The sequence below is a fragment of the Eumetopias jubatus genome, unplaced genomic scaffold (assembly GCF_037043125.1).
Source record: "Eumetopias jubatus isolate StellerSeaLion01/CBP00866 unplaced genomic scaffold, mEumJub1_p1.0 scaffold_11, whole genome shotgun sequence".
In the NCBI taxonomy this organism is placed as follows: domain Eukaryota; kingdom Metazoa; phylum Chordata; class Mammalia; order Carnivora; family Otariidae; genus Eumetopias; species Eumetopias jubatus.
In genome coordinates this window covers 83,018,608-83,040,123 of record NW_028274817.1, presented here as the reverse complement: position 1 = coordinate 83,040,123, position 21,516 = coordinate 83,018,608, and the positions used below count along the sequence as shown (strand labels likewise).

The 21,516-nt window shown below is 41.2% G+C and overlaps 1 long non-coding RNA gene and 1 pseudogene across 1 annotated transcript in view; one reads left to right on the top strand and one right to left on the bottom strand.

Annotated features, from left to right (window-relative positions):
* LOC148163106 (uncharacterized) overlaps positions 1 to 21,516 on the bottom strand; it is a 43,397-nt gene that overhangs the window by 18,319 nt on the left and 3,562 nt on the right. The gene's annotated exons all lie outside the window — the stretch shown is intronic.
* Positions 1,519 to 8,903, top strand: LOC114203497 (prohibitin-2 pseudogene; annotated as a pseudogene).

The following is a 21,516-nucleotide window of genomic DNA, read 5'->3' as shown; positions in this document are numbered from 1 at the left end:
GAATCTACCACAGTGCCTGGCATGCAATAAGCCCTCAATAAATGATAGCACTTATTATTACAATACCGACTGTGTAACTATGGGGAAATGGCCCTCTGTGAGCCTCAATTATCTCATTTCTAAAAATCCAATATGATTCATGTGTGTCTTATTAGCACAGTGCTGGGGGCACAGCAGGCATTCAATAAAATAAATGGCTACCAGTGTAGTATGGTATAATTACCATAGCCCTTGGTGACAGTCAAAGTTGGGTTCAAACGCTGGCTTCAAGTGCCTGAGAAAGTTATTTAACCTCTCGGAGCCTCAGTATTCTTATTGGTCAAATGGAGATAATAGTCCTCAATTTGCCCAAGAGGCGGAGTTGTGAGAGCTGCAGATAATCTATGTCAATGGCCTGGCACATAGGAGATACTCTATACAGGAAGGTGGAATCCAGATTGCAGAGCCCTGAATCCCAGTCTTCACAAGCTTGCTATAAAGCCTACTTGTAGGATACGTTCTCTTTTCTTGAGTGAGAATGAGATATAAGAAAGTCACCAGTTTAAGTGAGAGCTAGAATCAGTTTCACAGCTGTAAAGAATTTATTCTAAAGGAGAAAGACCTGTAGTAGAGAATGATGATGGGTATGATTTATGACATGCCTACTGTGTGCCAAGTACTCCCTAAGTAGTAATTCTAATCATCCCTCTGATTCTGCAAGGCAGTCATTACCATCACCATTTTTACAGTTAAGAACTGTAAAGCTCAGAGAGATTAAGTATCTTGCCAAGGTCACGGAGCTAGAAAGCAGCAGGTATGTCTGACTGCATAAGCCCAGGCTCTCTCAACTGTACAAGAGGTCTATAAGGTAAGCACTCCCACAATAAAGATAAAGAAAACAGGCTGTGCTGGTTCTAATGGAACTGGAATGGCAAGCACAAATCAGAGAAGCTAGATAATTAGTAATAATTTACGGCACCTGTAGTATGTGCCACACATTATACCAGAAATTTTTCATATACAGAATCTTCGCTAACCTTCCCAAGGTTGATAGGTGTTGTTATTCCTGTTTGACAGATAAGGAAACTGATGCTCAGAGAGTCAGCAGATATACCCATGGTTTCAGTGGTGGTAAGTGAAAGATATGTGATGGAGGCCACGCTGCCTCCAAATTAAGGGATAATCAGAATGGCATTGGAATTGTTAACAAATCTATAAATCAGCATATTAGAATTTTACAGTCTATTGTGGGCCTGGCTCAGCTTCGGGTTATCTGAAACCTAATAAACCTGTAAATCAGACTCAAGTTTTATCTCCATTTGTCTACACTTGAACACTAAGTAATGATTACTCTTATAGTCTTTTCTTCTTTATGATCAGTGTTAGTTTAAGTACTGTATTTTTCTAATTCCGCCCACAGCAACACGTTTCTAGAGACCAAAAACTGCTTAACCCACAGAACCTGGGTTCTGATTGGAACCTATTCCCTGTCCCAGTCACAGAATTTTTTCCATTGTGGCTTTTCTGATGTCAAACAAGATGAGATTTCCAACTGAAGGCCTTTTCACACTCACTGCATTCATAGGAGTTCTCTTCACTGTGAATTTGACGAAGGTGAACAAGGTGAGATAGCCGCACAAAGGCTTCATCACATGTGGTTGCGTTCATAGGACTTTTCCCCATTATGGATATTCTAATGGTCATTAAGAGCAGATCTCCACCTTAGTTTTCTTTTTCCACTTGGGCTACACAAATAGGGTTTTTCACCACTATAAATTCTGTTTTGTTCGATAAGGTATGAACTCTGGCCAAAAGCTTTTCCATATTCATTACACTCATATGGTATTTCTCTACTATGACTTTCCTGATGCTGAATAAGATGTGAGCTCCAAATAAATGCTATTCCACATATATTACACTTATAAGGCTTTCCTCACTATGAATTTCCCATTAAGAGATGACCTCTGACTGAAGGCTTTCTCATATTCATTACACTATAAGGTCTCTCCCCATATGAGAGCTCTGATGTCGAATAAGATGTGAACTACTGCTGAAAGTTTACCACGTTCATTGCATTCAGAGGGTTTCTCTGTATGCAGACCTTTCATGTGTCTTATACATTCTGCATTGGGCTCAAAACTAGGATTGTATGAGTCATAAAATGGGGCTTTATCACAAATAAGGATTTTCCTCTGATGACACCGAGTTTGCCCTCACATCAGAGCTCCTGCCACATTCAAACAATTCATAGTTCATTTCCCTTGTGGGGCTCAGTCCATCGGCCATTATTCTGAAACTGTAATCTCTGGAAGGAATGGGTGCCAGTCTTTCCCACGCCGAGTTTCCCTGGGATATCTCTGAACCGACTCACTTCTTCAAAGGCAGGGTCCTGAAGAAGGGCCCATGGAATTCCGGCCAACAAAATCCACTTGGGTTTAGCCTCTTCAGGTACTTTTTGGTTATTTTTCTTTTAAGATTTTTATTTATTTATCTGAGAGAGAGTGAGAGCAAGAGGGATCACAGAGGGAGAGGGAGAAGCAGACTCACCGCCGAGGAGGGAGCCTGATGCGGGGCTCGATCCCAGGACCCTGAGATCATGACCTGAGCTGAAGGCAGACGCTTAACCTACTGAGCCACCCAGGCGCCCCAGGTACTTTTTGGTTAAAAAGAAGATTCTATTATGTCCATTGGGGTTTGTCAACTGAAATGATAAAAATAAAATTAAAAAGTATCAACTGTTTTCTATATTGAGAATAAATCAATTGCCAGTCTGAAATCCTGGAGAAAGGATTACCAAATTCAAACAAATGCCCATTTGCCATCATATTAAAGGACAGGATGAGCAAACTGAAAAACAGGATTCCGCCCCTGCCACCACACTGGGCGTGTGTGCGTGTGCGGGCACACAGACACACACACACACACACACACGATATGCTGTTTTAAAATTCCCCATTTACTATCATATATTTCACAGTGAGCCAAGAAGGAGGATTCCGTTTCATAAATCAGGAATCAGAGACTAAAAACAGAACGTCACACTCACATGGCTAGTAATAACAAATCTTGGAATAGATATCAAAGTTTGAGAACTGTTACTTTTTTGCACAACACGCACACCAATTTGTATTTCAATTTGTATAGAATTTCCTACTATAGCTATAATACTTGGGAAACTATGTAAAAGATTTGAAACCTGCGAGAATTTTAAAAAGAGGGAGAGAAGACAATAAAGCAAGACTATTTGTGTTTCTGCAGTGCAGCAAGAATAAAGAAGCAAAACTGAATCCTACTCAGCCTTGGGAGTGCATTCCGGTCTGCTAGAGAGAAGGGAGTTAATACCATAGGTGAAAGAAATGATGGAGCCTGGGCAGTGTCCTGTACGGTCTAGACAACAGAATTTTCCTAGGTAAGCTTAACAGCCTTACAGTCTTGGTTTAGAAAGGAGATTTAGACAAACATCTCAGATCTTGCTTAGTATGTTTCCTCTTAGACATCTCAAACTACGTATTGAAGTTCACCCAAAAGCTTTTATCCATCTAGTGCATCTAAGTTACTCTGAGTCTCCAGAGTTAGACTGCCCTAGGAGGAAGGAGGAACTAATACACGGAGTTACAAGTATGTATCAGTCAGGGTCACAGCAGGAAACAGATAACACTCAAATTGGGTAACTTCAGGAGAGTTTAATAAAGGAACTAATGAGGTGCGGGCAGGGGTATAAGAAAAACAAAAAGGATAATCAGCCTCCCCAGGCTAGTAACTGCAGGGTGATTTTGCAACTCCAGGCCCGAAGGAGTGAGGGGAAAGAACTTTAACATATATCCCAAGCTCAAGAGACCTAAGTATAGAGGGACACCATCCAGAAGCTGACACCTTCATCTGAGGGATGTAGCCAGCCAATGATGAGCCTACAGAGAGGGAGCTCAGTGGCATAAATGTCACAACATCACTCTCCTACCCTTTGACCTGACAGGGCTTCCCACTGGACAGGCTCATCCAGAAGCCAGAGGGCAAAGTCAACTCCTGGGGCAAACAGCAGGGTGCAGAAGATTACGAAATGGAACTGGAGACACAAAGGAAAGACATACAGCAGAGGATGTTTAGATAGTTGGATAAACTTACCTAGTTTCCCCCAGGTAAGAACTGGACCATATCATCGAGTGATTTAACCTTTTTCACCATCTCCGAAATCAATCCACTTGTGGGAACCTTTGACAATATTTAAAACAAGATGCTCCGAGTAGAGCTTAAATACCAGAAGTTAAGGAGGAAGGAAGCAGGAACTGGGAAAACATTCCATTTACTAGAGTGAAACAACACAAAATATTCAGAAATAAACTTGACAAGTAAAGCAGAATTATATGAAGAAAACCATAAAATCTCTTGGAAAGGCAGAAAACAAAATCTGAGCAATTAGAAAGACCAACTACGTTCTTGGATGAGAAGATTTCATTGATATCATAAAACTAGAATATAATTAATTCAATATTAACTAGAATGCACAGGATTTCTTATTTTGGAATTGCATAAAATAATCTAAAGTTTATTTGGAAAAATAAATGACCAAGAGTAGGCAAGGTTATTATGAAAAGGAATAGTGAGGGGAACCTGCCTTAGTGGATACCAATATGCTATAATGCCAATATAATTACGTATGTGTACATATAATTTAATTTAAAATGAAGGTGGTAATTAAATTTACATATAATTGACTGTTAATAACATTGAACTGCTATCTTATAGCACGTACACTACAGTACATCACAGAATCCAGATGAATTAGAGTTAACTATAGGAAAAACAATATGAATGTTGCAAGAAAAGCTAGGAAGCTAGATGTACCATAGAGGAGTCAGAGAAAATCACCTACACTGGAAACTCTGAAGGTTCAAAAAAATTAAAGACTAACATATACAAATTAAAATTTTTTGAATGACAAAACATATCATTGATACACAAACAAACTACAAATCAGGAAATATATTTTAATAAAGATGATGAGGCTTTAATATCCAAACTATATAGAAAGCAGTCTGACAAACTGACTAGAAGAAAGACAACCTAACTTAAAGAAAATGGGAAAAGGATAAGAATCAGGAATTCCCAGAGTAGCCAATCTAAATTGCCAATAAATTAATAAATATGGGCAGAGGGAGCTAAAATTCTATGAGAGTGAGATAAATGCAAATTAGAGAAATAATGAGATTTTTAGTTTGCATACATGAGATTGTTAAACATTAAGCGTTATAATTCTATTTATTGGTAAGGATGCAGGGAAAATGTTATTCATATACATTGGGGGGGAAATCTCAAGTCTTAAGACTTTTGGAACTTAAGAGCCCAAACTCGTAAAAACGTGTATTAAAACTACACACACACACACACACACACACACACACACACACACACACACACACCCCTTGTACTCAGTAACCCAACTCCTGGATATCTATTCCATAGAAATATAAGCACAAGTATATAAAGTCATATGTCTGAGGATGTTTATAGTAATACTGGAAACAAAATGAAAGGCTCATCAAAACAAGAAGGGTAAATAAACTATAATATACCCACACCACAAATATTATACAACCATTTAAAACAATGAATTAGAACAATACAGGTTGACTCGGAGACATTTACACAAGGTTATCGTTACATATAACATACAAGATACAGAAAAGCATGATGAATATGCTACTATTTTGGTAGCAGCGACAAAAAAAACGTGTATTTGTTTACATACGCATACATGTGTATTTCTATTGTAATGGATTATAAGAATGCAGAAAAATATAGAAGGATACACATTAGATTGTTAAAATGAGTTAATGAGGGGCTTCTTTTGAGAAACGAAGGAGGTGGAAATTCAAGCCCAAAGTAAGGAAAGTAGTAGACTGCCCTAAAAAAGGGGAGCATGTATATATAACCACATTTATGTTGTCGTGTGTGGATATGTGGCTATATTACAAATAATAAAAAAATTAAAGCAGACACATGACATGGTGCAGCCACTCTGGAAAACAGTACGGAGGTTCCTCAAAAAGTTGAAAATAGAGCTGCCATACGACCCAGCAATTGCACTACTGGGTATTTACCCCAAAGATACAAATGTAGGGATCCGAAGGGGTATGTGCACCCCGATGTTTCCAGCAGCAATGTCCACAATAGCCAAACTATGGAAAGAGCCAAGATGGCCATCGACAGATGAATGGATAAAAGAAGATGTGGTGTATCTATATACAATGGAATATTACGCAGCCATCAAAAGGAATGAGATCTTGCCAATTGCAACGATGTGGATGGAACTGGAGGGTATTATGCTGAGCGAAATAAGTCAATCAGAGAAAGACATGTATCATGTGATCTCACTGATATGAGGAATTCTTAATCTCAGGAAACAGAGTGTTGCTGGAGTGGTGGGGGGTGGGAGGGATGGGGTGGCTGGGTGATAGACATTGGGGAGGGTATGTGCTACGGTGAGCGCTGTGGATTGTGTGAGACTGTTGAATCGCAGACCTGTACCTCTGAAACAAATAATACATTATATGTTAAAAAAAAATAGCAGGAAGGGAAAAATGAAGGCGGGAAATCGGAGGGGGAGACGAACCATGAGAGACTATGGACTCTGAGAAACAAACTGAGGGTTCTAGAGGGGGGTGGGGGGGTTGGGTTAGCCTGATGATGGGTATTAAAGGGGGCACGTACTGAACGGAGCACTGGGTGTTATATGCAAACAATGCATCATGGAACACTACATCGAAAACTAATGATGTAATGTATGGTGATTTACATGACACAATAAAATAAAATTTTTAAAAAAGCAGAAATCTGACAGCATGATTTCAAAATAAAATATTCAGCAATCTTGAAAAATGAAAGGAATGATTCTGCACATTAAAAACTCAATAGATGGGGTGCCTATAGGTGGCTCAGTGGGTTAAGCATCCGACTCTCGGTTCCGGCTCAGGTTCATGATTTCATGGGTCCTGACACCGAGCCCCACATCGGGCACTGTGCTCAGCGGGGAGTCGGCTTAAAATTCTCTCTCTCCTTCTCCCTCTGCCCCTTACCACTCCCACCCCCGGCTCTCGCGTGCACACATGCTCTCTCTCTCTCTCTCTCTCTCTCTCAGATAAATAAATCTTAATTTAAAAAACTCAATAGATGGAACAGAGGGAACACTTCCTAACTCCTTCTATGAGGCCAGCATTACCCTAAGATCAAATTAGATAAAGACACTACAAGAATGGAAAATTACAGACCGATATATCTCGTGACATAGATGCAAAAGTATCTGACAGATTTTTACCAAATCCAATGATGTATGAAAAGAATTATGTACCACAGCCAAGTGGGATTTATTCCAGGTATATAAATCTGATTCAACATGCAAAAATCAATTAAGGTAATCCATCCCATCAGTATATGATCATACGGTCATATCGTTCAATGCATAAAAAACATTTGACAAAAATGCAAAAGCCATTCAAGATAAAAGCTCTCAGCAAAGTAGGAATATTGGGGAAATTCCTCAGCTTAATAAAGAGCATCTATAAAAATGTACATATAGGGGCGCCTGGGTGGCTCAGTCGGTTAAGCGGCTGCCTTCGGCTCAGGTCATGATCCCAGGGTCCTGGGAGGGAGCCTCACGTCGGGCTCCTTCCTGAGCAGGGAGCCTGCTTCTCCCTCTCCCTCTGCCTGCCGCTCCCCCTGCTTGTGCTCTCTCTCTCTACCTCTGTCAAATAAAAACAAATAAAATCTTTAAAAAAAAATGTACATATAACATCACACTTCTTAGTGATTAACTAGATGCTTTTCTACTAACGTCAGGAACAAGGACAGGATGTCCCTTCTCACCAATCCTCCTCAACAGCAACGTCCTAGCTAATGTAAGAAGACAACACAAGACAAGAAAAGGTATACAGATTGGGGCACCTCTGGTGTCCTTTCTCCTATGAGGACCTTGGGCCCTGGATCCACATGTGAAGGGTGCAATCTCTAAACTGGAGTGGGGTAGAGGCAGGCCGGCACCCCCTTCTCACCTTTGGGGTCACTGGCCTCAGGATCAGACGTGGCCCAGAGCTTGAGAGACATAGAGGGACACGGGCAAGGTGCTGAAGTTGCTGCTTGGGGCCGGCGCCATGGCCTACGGCATCCATGAGTCTGTTTCACCATAGAAGGTGGGCACAGAGCCAATTTCTCTAATCGGATGAGGGCCTTCACCTTAGGATCCCCTGATTTCCAGTACCCCATCACCTAGGACATTCCGGCCAGACCCTAAAAAATTTCCTCTCCCACAGGCACCAAAGACCTGCAGATGGTAAGCATCTGTGAGTGCTGTCTCAACCCAATGCCATGCAGCGTCCCAGCATGTACCAGTGCCCAGGGCTAGACTAGGAGGAGTGAGGACTGCCATCAACTGTCAAGGAGGTGCTCAAGGGAGGTGTGGCCAAGTTCAACACCTTGCAGCTGATTACCCAGCGGGCCCAGATATCCTTGTTGATCTCATGGGAGCTGACAGTGAGGGCCAAGGAATTCAGCCTTATCCTGGATGATGCAGTCATGACAGAGCTGAGCTTTAGCCAAGGGAGTACACAGCTGCTATGGGAGGCAAACAAGTAGCTCAGCAGGAGGCCCAGGGAGCCCAGTTTCAGGTGGAAAAAGCAAAGCAGGAACAGCAGCAGAAGACTGTGTAGGCTAAAGGTGAGGCCAAGGCCACCAGGATGCTTGGAGAAGCCCTGAGCAAGAACCCTGGCTACATCAAACTGGGCAAGATCCAGGCAGCCCGGAACATCTCCAAGACGACTGCCACATCACAGAATTGTGTCTGTCTCACTGCTGAAAACCTTGTGCTCAATGTACAGGATGAAATTTTCACTTTGAAAACTGACAGCCTTAGCAAGGGTAAGAAATGGGCCTAGTGATGAAGAACTCCCCTCCCCCAGAGAAAAAGTGAATCTGCTTCTCCCTTGGCTTTTGAGGAGCCAGTGTGGGGTCCAACAGACCCCCATCCTGCCCCTGGTATCATGTCATAGTCCCCTCTGTGTCTGTTCTCCCAGCCCTTCCTGGATGAACACAGACTGGCCAATTTTCAAGGGAATGGCTTTCCTCTTCTCGGTGTTGGCCAGGGGTGTTGGGACAGTACGATTTCTGAGTGATTTTGTATAGTATTGGTTCCTCCTTCCAGGTTGGGGGTGATAACCACCATCCCAGGAATTCTCAATAAAAAGAAATAATAAAAGGTATACAGATTGGGAAGGAAGAAATAAAACTGTCATTGTTTGCAGATGACATGATTCTCTTATGTAGAAAATTCCAAAGGGTTCTGCCCCAAGAAGGCAATGTAGGAAGAGCCTGAACTTAACCTCCTGCATGGACATAGCAAATCCATACCTACTTATACAGCAATTCCTCCCAAAGAAGAACAGAGAGCTGACTGAACAACTTCTGCACAACAAAAGATAGAGAGACCACATAGAGAACATTGAGTTGGAGACACAGTAAGGGAATCCCACCCCCGATGCTGCAAACTACAGTGGGGAGAGACAGTACCAAGGGACCGTGAGCAGATTCATCTGCCCTGGGGCACAGGAAAAAAGCTGTGGCTTAAAAGAACAACTAGAATATAAAGGATCCTGCCTCAGAACTCCACCAAATGGCAGGGGAGCTACTAGAACTCTCTCTGGGTCGCAGGGCCTGGCAAGTGCCATGGTTTACATTGCCCCACCACCTTGATAGCCTGGATGGGAGCAGGGGCCAGGCACCATAGCTGGCCTACCACCTCAGTGAGCCCCAGGCCCTAGCCCAAGCCCAAGCCCATACAAGCCCAAGAAGTCCCATCAAGGCAGCCCCAGCACACTGCACAGTGGAACACCCCTGCTCAACACTCACTACAACTCCGGCTGACATAGGGGCAAAGCAACCCAGAACTCACCAGGCCCACACCACTTCAGCCCCAGATGACTTGCTAGGGCACTCCTGGCACAGAGCACTGTGGGACCTCCTGGCTCATGTCTGCTTTGGCTCTAGTGACACCACCAGGACACACCAGCTCATGCCCCACCTCAGTTCCCGCCATGCAGTGAGGGCATCCACTGTGCTGAGCACCGGCAGACCACCACCTGCTCCCACTTCAGCTGCAACTGTCCTGCCCCAGGGCCACCTAGCCCATGCCCATTTCAGCTCGAGCAATCCCACCAGGACAGCCCCAGCACAGACTGCCCCCGGATCCCAGCCCACACCAGCCACAGCTCCAGCTATCCAGCCAAAGTCACCAGGCACACACAGTCTACACAGGGGATGACCGTACACAAGGCCATTCTTGCAAGGTTAGGAGAAGTGGCTGTTCTACCTAATTCATAGAAACAAACACAGAAAGTCAAGCCAAATGAGGAGACAAAGGAACAGGATCCAAAAGAAAGAACAAAACAAAACCTCAGAAAAAGAACTAAATGAAACAGAGATAACCAATCTACCTGGTAACGAGTTCAAAGTCATGGCCATAAAGATGTTCACCAGGCTGCAGAGAAGAGTGGATGAACTTAGTGAGACCTTCAACAAAGAGACAGAAAATATATCGGGGCGCCTGGGTGGCTCAGTCGGTTAAGTGTCTACCTTCGGCTCAGGTCATGATCCCAGCGTCCTGGGCTGGGGCCCCGCACCAGGCTCCCTGCTCGGCGGGGAGACTGCTTCTTGCTCTCCCCCTCCCGCTGCTGCTCCCTCTGCTTGTGCTCTCTCACTCTCTCTCTGTCAAATAAATAAATAAAATCTTTTAAAAAAAGAGATAGAAAATTAAAAAAAGAACCAATCAGGGTTGAAAAAGACAATAACCAAAATGAAAAATGCACTAGAGAGAATCAACAGTAGATCAGAGGATGCAGAAGAACAGATCAGCAGTCTGGAAGTGGAATGGAAAGCACCCAAGCTGAACAGCAAAGGAAAAAAAAGAACTTAAAAAAATGAGGATAGGTAAGGGATCTTTCAGACAACATCAAATGAACAAATATTTGCATTTTAGGAATCCCAGAAGGAGAAGAGAGATAGAAAGGGATAAAAAACCAATTTGAAGAAAGAACAGGTGAAAAATTCCCTACCCTGGGGAAGGAAACAGACATCCAGCTTCAAGAGGCACGGAGAGTTCCAAACAAGATGACCCCAAGGAGGTCCACACCAAAAAACATAATAATTAAAATGCCAAGGATTAAAGATGAAGAGACAATTTTCAAAACAGCAAGAGAGGGGTGCCTGGGTGGCTCAGTCGGTTAAGTATCCAACTCTTGATTTCAGCTCAGGTCATGATCTCAGGGTTGTGAGACTTGAGCCCCGTGTTGGGCTCCGGGCTGGGCATGGAGCCTGCTTAAGATTCTCTCTCTCCCTCTCCTCCTTCTCCTCCCCCCTCTCTCCCCTCTTCTCTAAAACAAAACCAAAACCAAACAAACAAAAAACACCCAAACCAAAAACCAAAAAAGAGCAAGAGAGAAAAAAACTAGTAATGGACAAGGGAAATTCCATAAGGCTCCCAGTTGATTTTTTAGCAGAAATTCTGCAGTCCAAAGAAAAGTGGCATAATATATTCAGAGTGCTGAATCAAAAAACCTACAACCAACAATACTCTAGCCGGCAAGGTTATCATTCAGAAATCAAGTAACTATAAAGAGTCTCCTAGGCAATTAAAAGTTAAAGGAGTTCATCACCACTAAATTGGCCTTAGAAGAAATATGGAAGGGGGTCTTGAAGGAGAAAAGAAAGGGCCATACTTAGAAGTAAGAAAATTATGAAATGAATAAATTACATGAGTAAAAGTAAACGTACAGTAAAGGTAGTAGAACACTCACTTAGAAAGTTACCTAGGGCACCTGGGTGGCTCAGTCAGTTAAGCGTCTGCCTTGGGTTTGCGTCATGATCCCAGGGTCGTGGGATCGAGCCCCGTGTCGGGCACTCTGCTCAGTGGGGAACCTGCCTCTCCCTTTCCCTCTGCCTGCCATTCCGCCTACTTGTGTTCTCTCTCTCTCTCTGTCAAATAAATAAATAAAATCTTTACAAAAATAAAAAGGACAGTGTCCAAACTCATGTGACCATCAATGTAATATAGACTGCTATATACTTAGGATGTTCCATATGAACCTCAGGATAAACAAACACCAAAAACCTATAATAGGTACACCAAATATAAAGAGAAAGAAAGCCAAGCAGAACACTGAAAAAAGTCATCAGTCAAATGCAAGTGAGCAAGAGAAAAAGAAAGGAACAGGGAAGAGCTATGAAAACCAGAAAACAATTAATAAAACGGCAGTAAATACATACCTATCAAGAATTACTTTAAATACAAATGGTCTAATTGCTCCAATCAAAAGACAGAGGATGGAGGAATGGATAAAAAAAAGCAAGACCCGCTATACGCTGCCTACAAGAGACTCACTTCAGACCTAAAGACACATACAGACTGAAAGTGAAGGGATAGAAAAGATATTCTATACAAATGGAAGTGAAAAAAAAAAAAAGCCAAGGTAGCAACACTTACATCAGACAAAACAGACTATGACACAACGACTATAACAAGACACAAAGTAGGGCATTACATAATGATAAAGGGAACAATCCAACAAGACGATGTAACAATTCTAAGTGTCTACACTCCCAACACTGGAGCACCTAAATACATAAAGAGCATACTAAGCATTAACAGATATAAAAACATTAACAGATATGAAGGGAGAAATTGGCAGGAATTCAACAATAATAGGGGATTTTAACACCCTACTTACATCAATGGATAGATCAACCAGGCATAAAATCCATAAGGAAACAGTGTCTTTGAACGACCCAACAGGCCAGGTGGACTCAAAAGATATCTACAGAACACGCCATCCACAAACGACAGAATACACATTCAAGAGCCCATGCATCATTTTCCAGAACAGGTCACACGTTAGGCCACAAAATATGTCTCAAATAAATCTAAGAAGATTGAAATTCTATCATGCATCTTTTCCAACCACAACAGTATGAAACTAGAGATCAATTTTAAGAAAGTATTGGGAAAAACACAAACATGTGGAAGCTAAACAACATGTTACTAAACAACCAATGGGTCAACAAAGACATCAAAGAGGAAATGAAAGAAATACATGGGTACAAATGAAAATGAAAACACAATCACTAGGACACGGCGACCGCATTTCCAAGAGGGAAATTTAGAGTGATGCAGGCCGGCCTCAAGACACAAGAAAAGTCTCAAATAAACAATCAAACTTTACACCTAAAGGAACTAGAAAAAGAAGAACAAACAAACCCAAAGTGAAGAGAAGAAAGGAAATAATAAGATCAGAGGAGCAATCGAGACTAAAAAGAAACAAACAAACAAACAAACAAACTCAGTAAAAAGATCAAAGAAACCAAGAGCTGGTTCTTTGAAGAGATAACCAAAACTGATAGGCCTTTAGCCAAACTCATCAAGAAAAAAAGAGAACACCCAGGTAAGTAAACAGACACATAGATCAATGGAACAGAACAGAGAGACCCAGAAATGGACCCACAACTCTATGGTCAACTAATCGGCCACAAAGCAGGAAAGAATATCCAATAGAATACAGTCTCTTCAACAAATGGTGTTGGGAAACCGGGACAGCGACATGCTGGAGAAAGAAACTGGACCACTTTCTTACACCACACACAAAAATAAATTCAATATGGATGACACACCTAAATGTAAGACAGGAAACCATCAAAATCCTAGAGGAGAACACAGGAAGCAACCTCCTCGACCTCAGCCGCAGTAACTTCCTACTAGACACGTCTCTGGAGGCAAGGGAAACAAAAGCAAAAATGAACTAATGGGACCCCTTCAGGACAAAAAGCTTCTGCACAGCAAAGGAAATAATCAACAAAACCAAAAGGCAACTGGCGGAATGGGAGAAGATATTTTCAAATGCCATATCAGATAAAGGGCTAGTATCCAGAATCTATAAAGATCAACACCCAAAAAACAAATAATGCGCTTAAGAAATGGGCAGAAGACATGAACAGACATTTCTCCAAAGAACACATGCAAATGGCTAACAGACACGTGAAAAAGTACTGAACATCACTCATCATCAGGAAAATACAACTCAAAAGCACAAGGAGATTCCACCTCACACCTGTCAGAATGGCTAAAATAAACAACTCAGGAAACGACAGATGTTGGCGAGGATGTGGAGAAAAGGGAACCCTCTTGCACTGTTGGTGAGAATGCAAACTGGTATAACCACTCTGGAAAACAGTATGGAGTTTCCTCAAAAAGTTAAAAATAGAACTACCCTATAACCCAGCAAATTGCACTACAAGGTATTTATCCAAGGGATACAAAAGTGCTGATTTGAAGGGGCTCGTGCACCCCAATGTTTATAGCAGCACTATCAACAATAGCCAAATTATGGGAAAAGCCCAAGTGTTTATCGCATGATGAATGGATAAAGAAGATATAGATAGATAGATGATATAGATATAGATATGTACATACACACACACACACACACACACACACACACACATACACACACACACACACTCGAATATTACTCAGACATCAAAAAGAATGAAATCTTGCCATTTGCAATGTCGTGGATGGAATTACAAGGTAGTATGCTAAGCAAAATAAGTCCATCAGAGAAAGACAAATATCATATGATTTGACTCATATGTGGAATTTAAGAAACAAAATAGATGAACATACGCAAAGGGAAGGCAAAGTAAAAAGAGATAGAAGCAGAGATGGAGGCAAACCATAAGACACTCTATAGTTAAGAGAACAAAGTAAGGGTTGCGGGAGGGGAGGTAGGTGGGGGGATGGGCTAAATGGGTGATGGGTATTAAGGAGGGCACTTGCTGGAATGAGCACTGGGTGTATATGTAAGTGATGAGTCACTTAATTCTACTCCCAAAACTACACTATATGTTAACTAACCCAAATTTAACTAAAATTTTTAAAAATGAAAGAGGAGAAGTAACAACTGATGTAGCACGGAAATACAAGGGATTTTAACAGACTACTGTGAAAATTTACATGCCAACAAATTGGACAGCCTAAAACAAATGGATAAATTCCTAGAAACATATCATCTTCCAAAACTGAATGAAGAAGAAATAGAAAATCTGTACAGATGAATTACTAGTAGAGAAATTGAATTGGTAATCAAAAGACTCTCAAAAACAAAAACAAAAAAACAATTAAAAACCTCTCAACAACCAAAAGTCCAGGACCAAATGGATTCACAGGTAAATTCTGCCAAAGAGATAAAGAAGAGTTGATACCTATTCTTCTCATACTCTTCCAAAAAATAGAAGAGGAAGGACAGCTTTCAAATACATCCTATAAGGCCAATACCACCCTCATACTAAACTGGACAAAGACACTCCAGGAAAACAAAAACTAAAACAAACAACAGGCCAATACCCTTGAAGAACATAGATGCAAATTCCTCAAGCATATATTAACAAACTGCTCTCAACAATACATTAAATAATAATTTACCATAAACAAGGGGGATTTATTCCAGGGATGCAAGGGGGGGGCTCGATATGCACAAATCAATCAATATGATACACCCACATTAACAAAATGAAGGCTAGAAATCATACGATCATCTCAATAGATGCAGAAAAAGCATTTGGCAAAATTCAAAATCTGTTTCTGATAAAAACCCTCAACAAAGCAGGTTTAGAGGGAACATACCTCACCACGATAAAGGCTGTATGTGACAAACCCACAGCTAACATCATACTCAATGGCGAAAAACTGAGAGCTTCTCCTCTAAGATCAGGAACAAGACAAGGATGTCCACTCTCACCACTTTTACACAACATAATACTGGAAGTCCTGGCCACAGCAATCAGACAACAAAAAGAAATAGAAGGCATCCAAAGTGGTAATGAAGAAGAAAACTGACACTATTTGCAGATGACACGATGCTAAGCAAACTCTAAAGACGTCACCAAAAAACTGTTAGAAGTAATAGATGAATTCAGTAAAGTCGCAGGATACAAAATTCATACACTGAAGTCTGTTGCATTTCTACACACTAATAATGAAGTAGCAGGAAGAGAAATTAAGCAAACAATCCCATTTACAACCGAACCAAAAAATAAAATACCTAGGCATAAACTCAACCAAGGGTGTAAAAGATCAGTAGCCTGAAAACTAAAAAACACCGATGAAAGAAATTGAAGACAACACAAACAATTGGAAATGTATACCATGCTTATGGACTGGAAGAATTAATATTGTTAAAATGTCCATACTACCCAGGCGATCTAGAGATTCAGTGCAATGCCTATCAGAATACCAACAGCATTTTTCACAGAACGACAACAAATAATCCTAAGACTTGTATGGAACCACAAAGGACCCCAAATAGCAAAGGCCATCTTGATAAAGAAGAACAAAGCTGGAGGTATCACAACCCTAGATTGCAAGACGTGCTACAAAGCTGTAGTAATCAAAACAGCATGGTACTGGCACAAAAAGAGACACACAGATCAAGAGAACAGAACAGAGAACCCAGAAATAAACCCACACTTATATGGTCCATTAATCTCTGACAAAGGAGGCAAGGATATACAACGGGGGAAAAGATAGTTTCTTTAATAAATGGTGTCGGGAGAACAAGACAGCTATTTGCAGAAGAATGAAACTGGACCACTTACACTGTCCACAAAAATAAAGTCAGAATGGATTGAAGACCTAAACGTGAGACCTGAAACCATAAAACTCCTAGAAGAAAACACAGGCAGTAATCTCTTTGACATCAGCCTTACCAACATTTTTCTAAGTATGTCCCCTCGGGCAGGGGAAACAAAAGCAAAAATAAACTATTGGCATTCTATCAAAATTAAGAGCTTTTGCACAACAAAGAAAACCATCAATAAAAGGAAAAGGCAACCTACCAAATGGGAGAAGATATTTGCAAAGGGTATATGCCATAACAGGTTAATATCCAAATATATAAAGGATTTCTACAACTCAACAGCAAAAAAACACAAATAATCCAATTAAAAAATGGGCAGAGGACCTGAATAAACATTTTTCCAAAGAAGACATACAGATGGCCAACAGACACATGAAAAGATGCTCAATATCACTAATCATCAGGAAAACGCAAATCAAAACCACAAAACTGTCAGAATGGCTAGAACCAAAAGACAAGAGCTAACAAGTGCTGGCGAGGATGTGGAGAAAAAGGAACCCCCATGCACTGCTGGTGGGAATGTAAATTGGTGCAGCCACTGTGAAAAACAGTATGAAGGTTCCACAAAAACTTAAAAATAGAGCCAGAGGGGAGGGCAGGTGTGGAAATGGGCAAAATTTTGTAAAGGGGTATGGCAGACACAGACGTCCATTTATGGAATGAGTAAGTCATGGGAATAAGAGGCACAGCATAAGGAATGTAGTCAATGATATTGTAATATCCTTGTACGGTAATAGATGATAGGTATGCTTGTTGTGAGCACAGCATAATGCATAAACTTGTTGAATCACTAGGTTGTACACCTGAAACTAATACAACATCGTATGGCAACTATACCAGAAAGAAGGAAGGAAGGAAGGAAGGAAGGAAGGAAGGAAGGAAGGAAGGAAGGAAGGAAAGGAAGGAAGGAATGAAGGAAAGAAGGAAGGCAGGAAGGAAGGAAAGCAGTAAGGGAGGAAGGGAGGAAGGGAGGAAGTGAGGAAGGGAGAAAGGGAGGGAAGGAGGAAGGGAGGGAGGGAGGGAGGCCATATGATCCAATAATTCTACTCCTGGGTATTTATCCAACGAAAACGAAAATACCAAATTGAAAAGATATAAGCACCCCTATATGTAGTGCAGTGTTACTTATCATAGCTAAGCTATGGAAGCAACCTAAATGTCCACAGATTGATAAATGGATAAAGAAGATGTGGTGTAGATAGGTAGATAGATGAAAATACATACAGGATGGAATGTTACTCAGCCATAAAAAGGATCAGATCTTGCCATCTGTGACCACATGGATGAACCTAGAGGGTATTATGCTAAGTGAAATAAGTCAGACAGAGAAAGACAAATATGATATTATTTCACTTACGTGTGGAATCTAAAAAACAAAACAGATGAACAAAGAAACAAAAAAGCAGAAACATACCCATAAATACAGAGAAAACACTGATGGTTGCTGTGTGGTGAGACAGGGAGGATGCACAAAATGGGTACAGGGGAGTGGAAGGTACAGGCATCCAGTTATGGAGTGAATAAGTCACAGGGATGAAAGGTACAGCATAGGGGATATAGTCACTGGTATTGTAATAGTGTTATCACTTGTGGTAAGCATAGAATAACATATAGAGTTGTCAGATCACTATGTTCTACACCTGAATCTAATGCAACACTGTATGTCGACCCTTCTTCAATAAAGAAGGAAAATTCCAAAGAATGGACAAAAAAATAAATAAACTCCTGGAACTGATCAGCAACTACAGCAAGGTTGTAGAATATAAGGGTAATACACAAAAGTCAATTTTTTTCTTATAAACCAGCAATTAACAATTGGAATTGGAATTAAAAACACAATGCCATTTACATTAGCAGTCCACCCCCCAAAGACATACTTATCTAATAAAATATGTACAGGATATATAGGGAAAAGTACAAAGGTCTGACAGAGAAAAATAAATAAGTAAATCTTTATTGAGGGATCTTCCGTGTTCATGGATTGGAAGACTCAATATTGTTAAGATATCATTTCTTCCCAACTTGATCTACAGATTTAATGCAATCCCAATTAAAATTGTAGCAAATTATTTTATGGATATTGAAAATCTGATTCTAAAGTTTATAGGGAGGGGCACCTGGGTGGCTCGGTCGGTTAGCCGTCCGACTCCGGATTTCGCCTCAGGTCATGATCTCAGGGTCATGAGAGCGAGCCCCACATTGGACTCCATGCTCAGTGGGGAGTCGGCTTGAGATTCTTGCTCTCCCTCTCCTTACGCTCCTCCCCCAACTCGCTCGCGCTCTCTCTCTGTCTCAAATAAATAAATAAATCTTTAAAAAAAATAAACTTTGTAAGGAAAGGCAAAAGATCCAGAATAAGCAACATAATAGTAAAAAAGAACCAAGTCGAGGACTGATACTATATGACTTCAGGATTTCCTATAAAGCCACACTAATCAAGATTGTGGTTTTAGCAAAAGAAGAGATAAACAGATCAATGGAACAGAAGAGAGCCTAGAAACAGACCCACCCATTTAAAGTCAAATGACTGTCGAACAATACTTATGCGAGAGTGGGCATCCTTGATGTGTCCCTGATCTTAAGGGAAAGGCTCTCAGCTTTTCCCCATTGAGGACGATATTCGCTGTGGGTTTTTCATAGATGGATTTTATGAACATGAGGAATGTTCCCTCTATCCCTATACCCTGAAGAGTTTTAATCAGGAAAGGATGCTGTATTTTGTCCAATGCTTTTTCTGCATCAATTGAGAGGATCATAGGGCTCTTCTCTCTCCTCTTATTAATGTGTTCTATCACACTGATGGATTTGCGAATGTTGAACCACCCTTGCATCCCGGGGCTAAATCCCACTTGGTCGGGGTGGATGATCCTTTTAATGTATTGTTGGATCCTATTACCTAGGATTCTGTTGAGGAGTTTGGAATCCACATTCATCAGAGATATCGGTCTGAAATTCTCCTTTTTGCTGGGGTCCTTGCCTGCTTTGGGGATTAAGGTAATGCTGCCCTCATAGAATGAGTCTGGAAGCTTCCCTTCTGTTTCTAGTTTTTGAAACAGCTTCAGGAGAATAGGTGTTATTTCTTCTTTGAATGTTCGGTAGAATTCCCCAGGGACTCCATCAGGCCCTGGACTCTAGTTTTTTTGGGAAGTTTTTGATCACTGCTTCAATCTCGTTACTGGTTATTGGCCTATTCAGGTTGTCAATTTCTTCCTGTTTCAGTCTTGGCAGTTTATAGGTTCCCAGGAAGGCATCCATTTCATCCAGGTTGCTCAGTTTATTGGCATACGGTTGTTGATAATAGTTTCTAATAATTGACTCTATTTCCTTGGTGTTAGTCGTGATCTCTCCCCTTTCATTCATAATTTTATTAATTTGGGTCCTTTCTCTTTTCTTTTGGTCACGTCTGGCCAGTGGGTTATCGAACGTATTAATTCTTTCAAAGAACCGGATTCTAGTTTTCGTTGCTCTGATCTACTGTGTCTCTCGCCACCTTTGTTCAACATAGTACTAGAAGTCCTAGCAACAGCAATCAGACAACAAAAAGAAATAAAAGGTATGCAAATTGGCAAAGAAGAAGTCAAACCCTCTCTCTTCGCAAATGACATGATACTTTATGTGGAAAATCCCAAAAGACTCCACCCCCAAATTGCTAGAACTCATACAGCAATTCAGTAATGAGGCAGGATACAAAATCAATGCACAGAAATCAGTTGCTTTCTTATACACTAACAACGCAACTGTAGAAAGAGAAATTAGAGAAACGATTCCATTTACAATAGCACCAAAAACCATAAGATACACCTCGGCATAAACCTAACCAAAGTGGTAAAGGATCTCTACTCTAGGAACTACAGAACACTCATGAAAGTAATTGAAGAAGACACCAAGGGATGGAAAAACATTCCACGCTCATGGATCAGAAGAATAAACATTGTTAAAATGTCTATGCTACCCAGAGCAATCTATACCTTCGATGGCGTCCCGATCAAAACTCCTATGACATTATTCAAAGTACTGGAACAAACAATCCTAAAATTTGTATGGACTCAGAAAAGACCCCGAATCGCCAAGGAAGTGTTGAAAAAGAAAAACAAAGTTGGGGGCATCACGCTGCCCAATTTCAAGCTATATTACAAAGCAGTGATCACCAACACAGCATGGTACTGACACAATAAACAGACATGTAGACCGATGGAACAGAACAGAGAGCCCAGATATGGAAACTCAACTCTACGGTCAAATAATCTTCGGCAAAGCAGGAAAAAACATGCAATGGAAAAAAGACAGTCTCTTCAATAAATGGTGCTGGGAAAATCGGACAGCCACATGCACAAGAATGAAACCCGACCATTCTCAAACACCATACACAAAGATAAACTCAAAATGGATGAAAGACCTCAATGTGAGACAGAAATCCATCAAAATCCTAGAGGAGAACATAGGCAGTATCCTCTTTGACATCGGCCACAGCAACTTCTCTCAAGATACATCTCCAAAGGTTAGTGAAACCAAAGCAAAAATGAACTTTTGGGACTTCATCAAGATCAAAAGCTTCTGCACAGCAGGGGAAACAGTCAACAAAACAGAGAGGCAGGGGCGCGTGGGTAGCTTAGTCGTTAAGCGTCTGCCTTCGGCTCAGGTCATGATCCCAGGGTCCTGGGATAGAGCCCCGCCTCGGGCTCCCTGCTCTACGGGAAGCCTGCTTCTCCCTCTCCCACTCCCCCTGCTTGTGTTCCCTCTCTCGCTGTGTCACTCTCTGTCAAATAAATAAAAAATAAAATCTTAAAAAGAAAAACCCCACACAAAACAA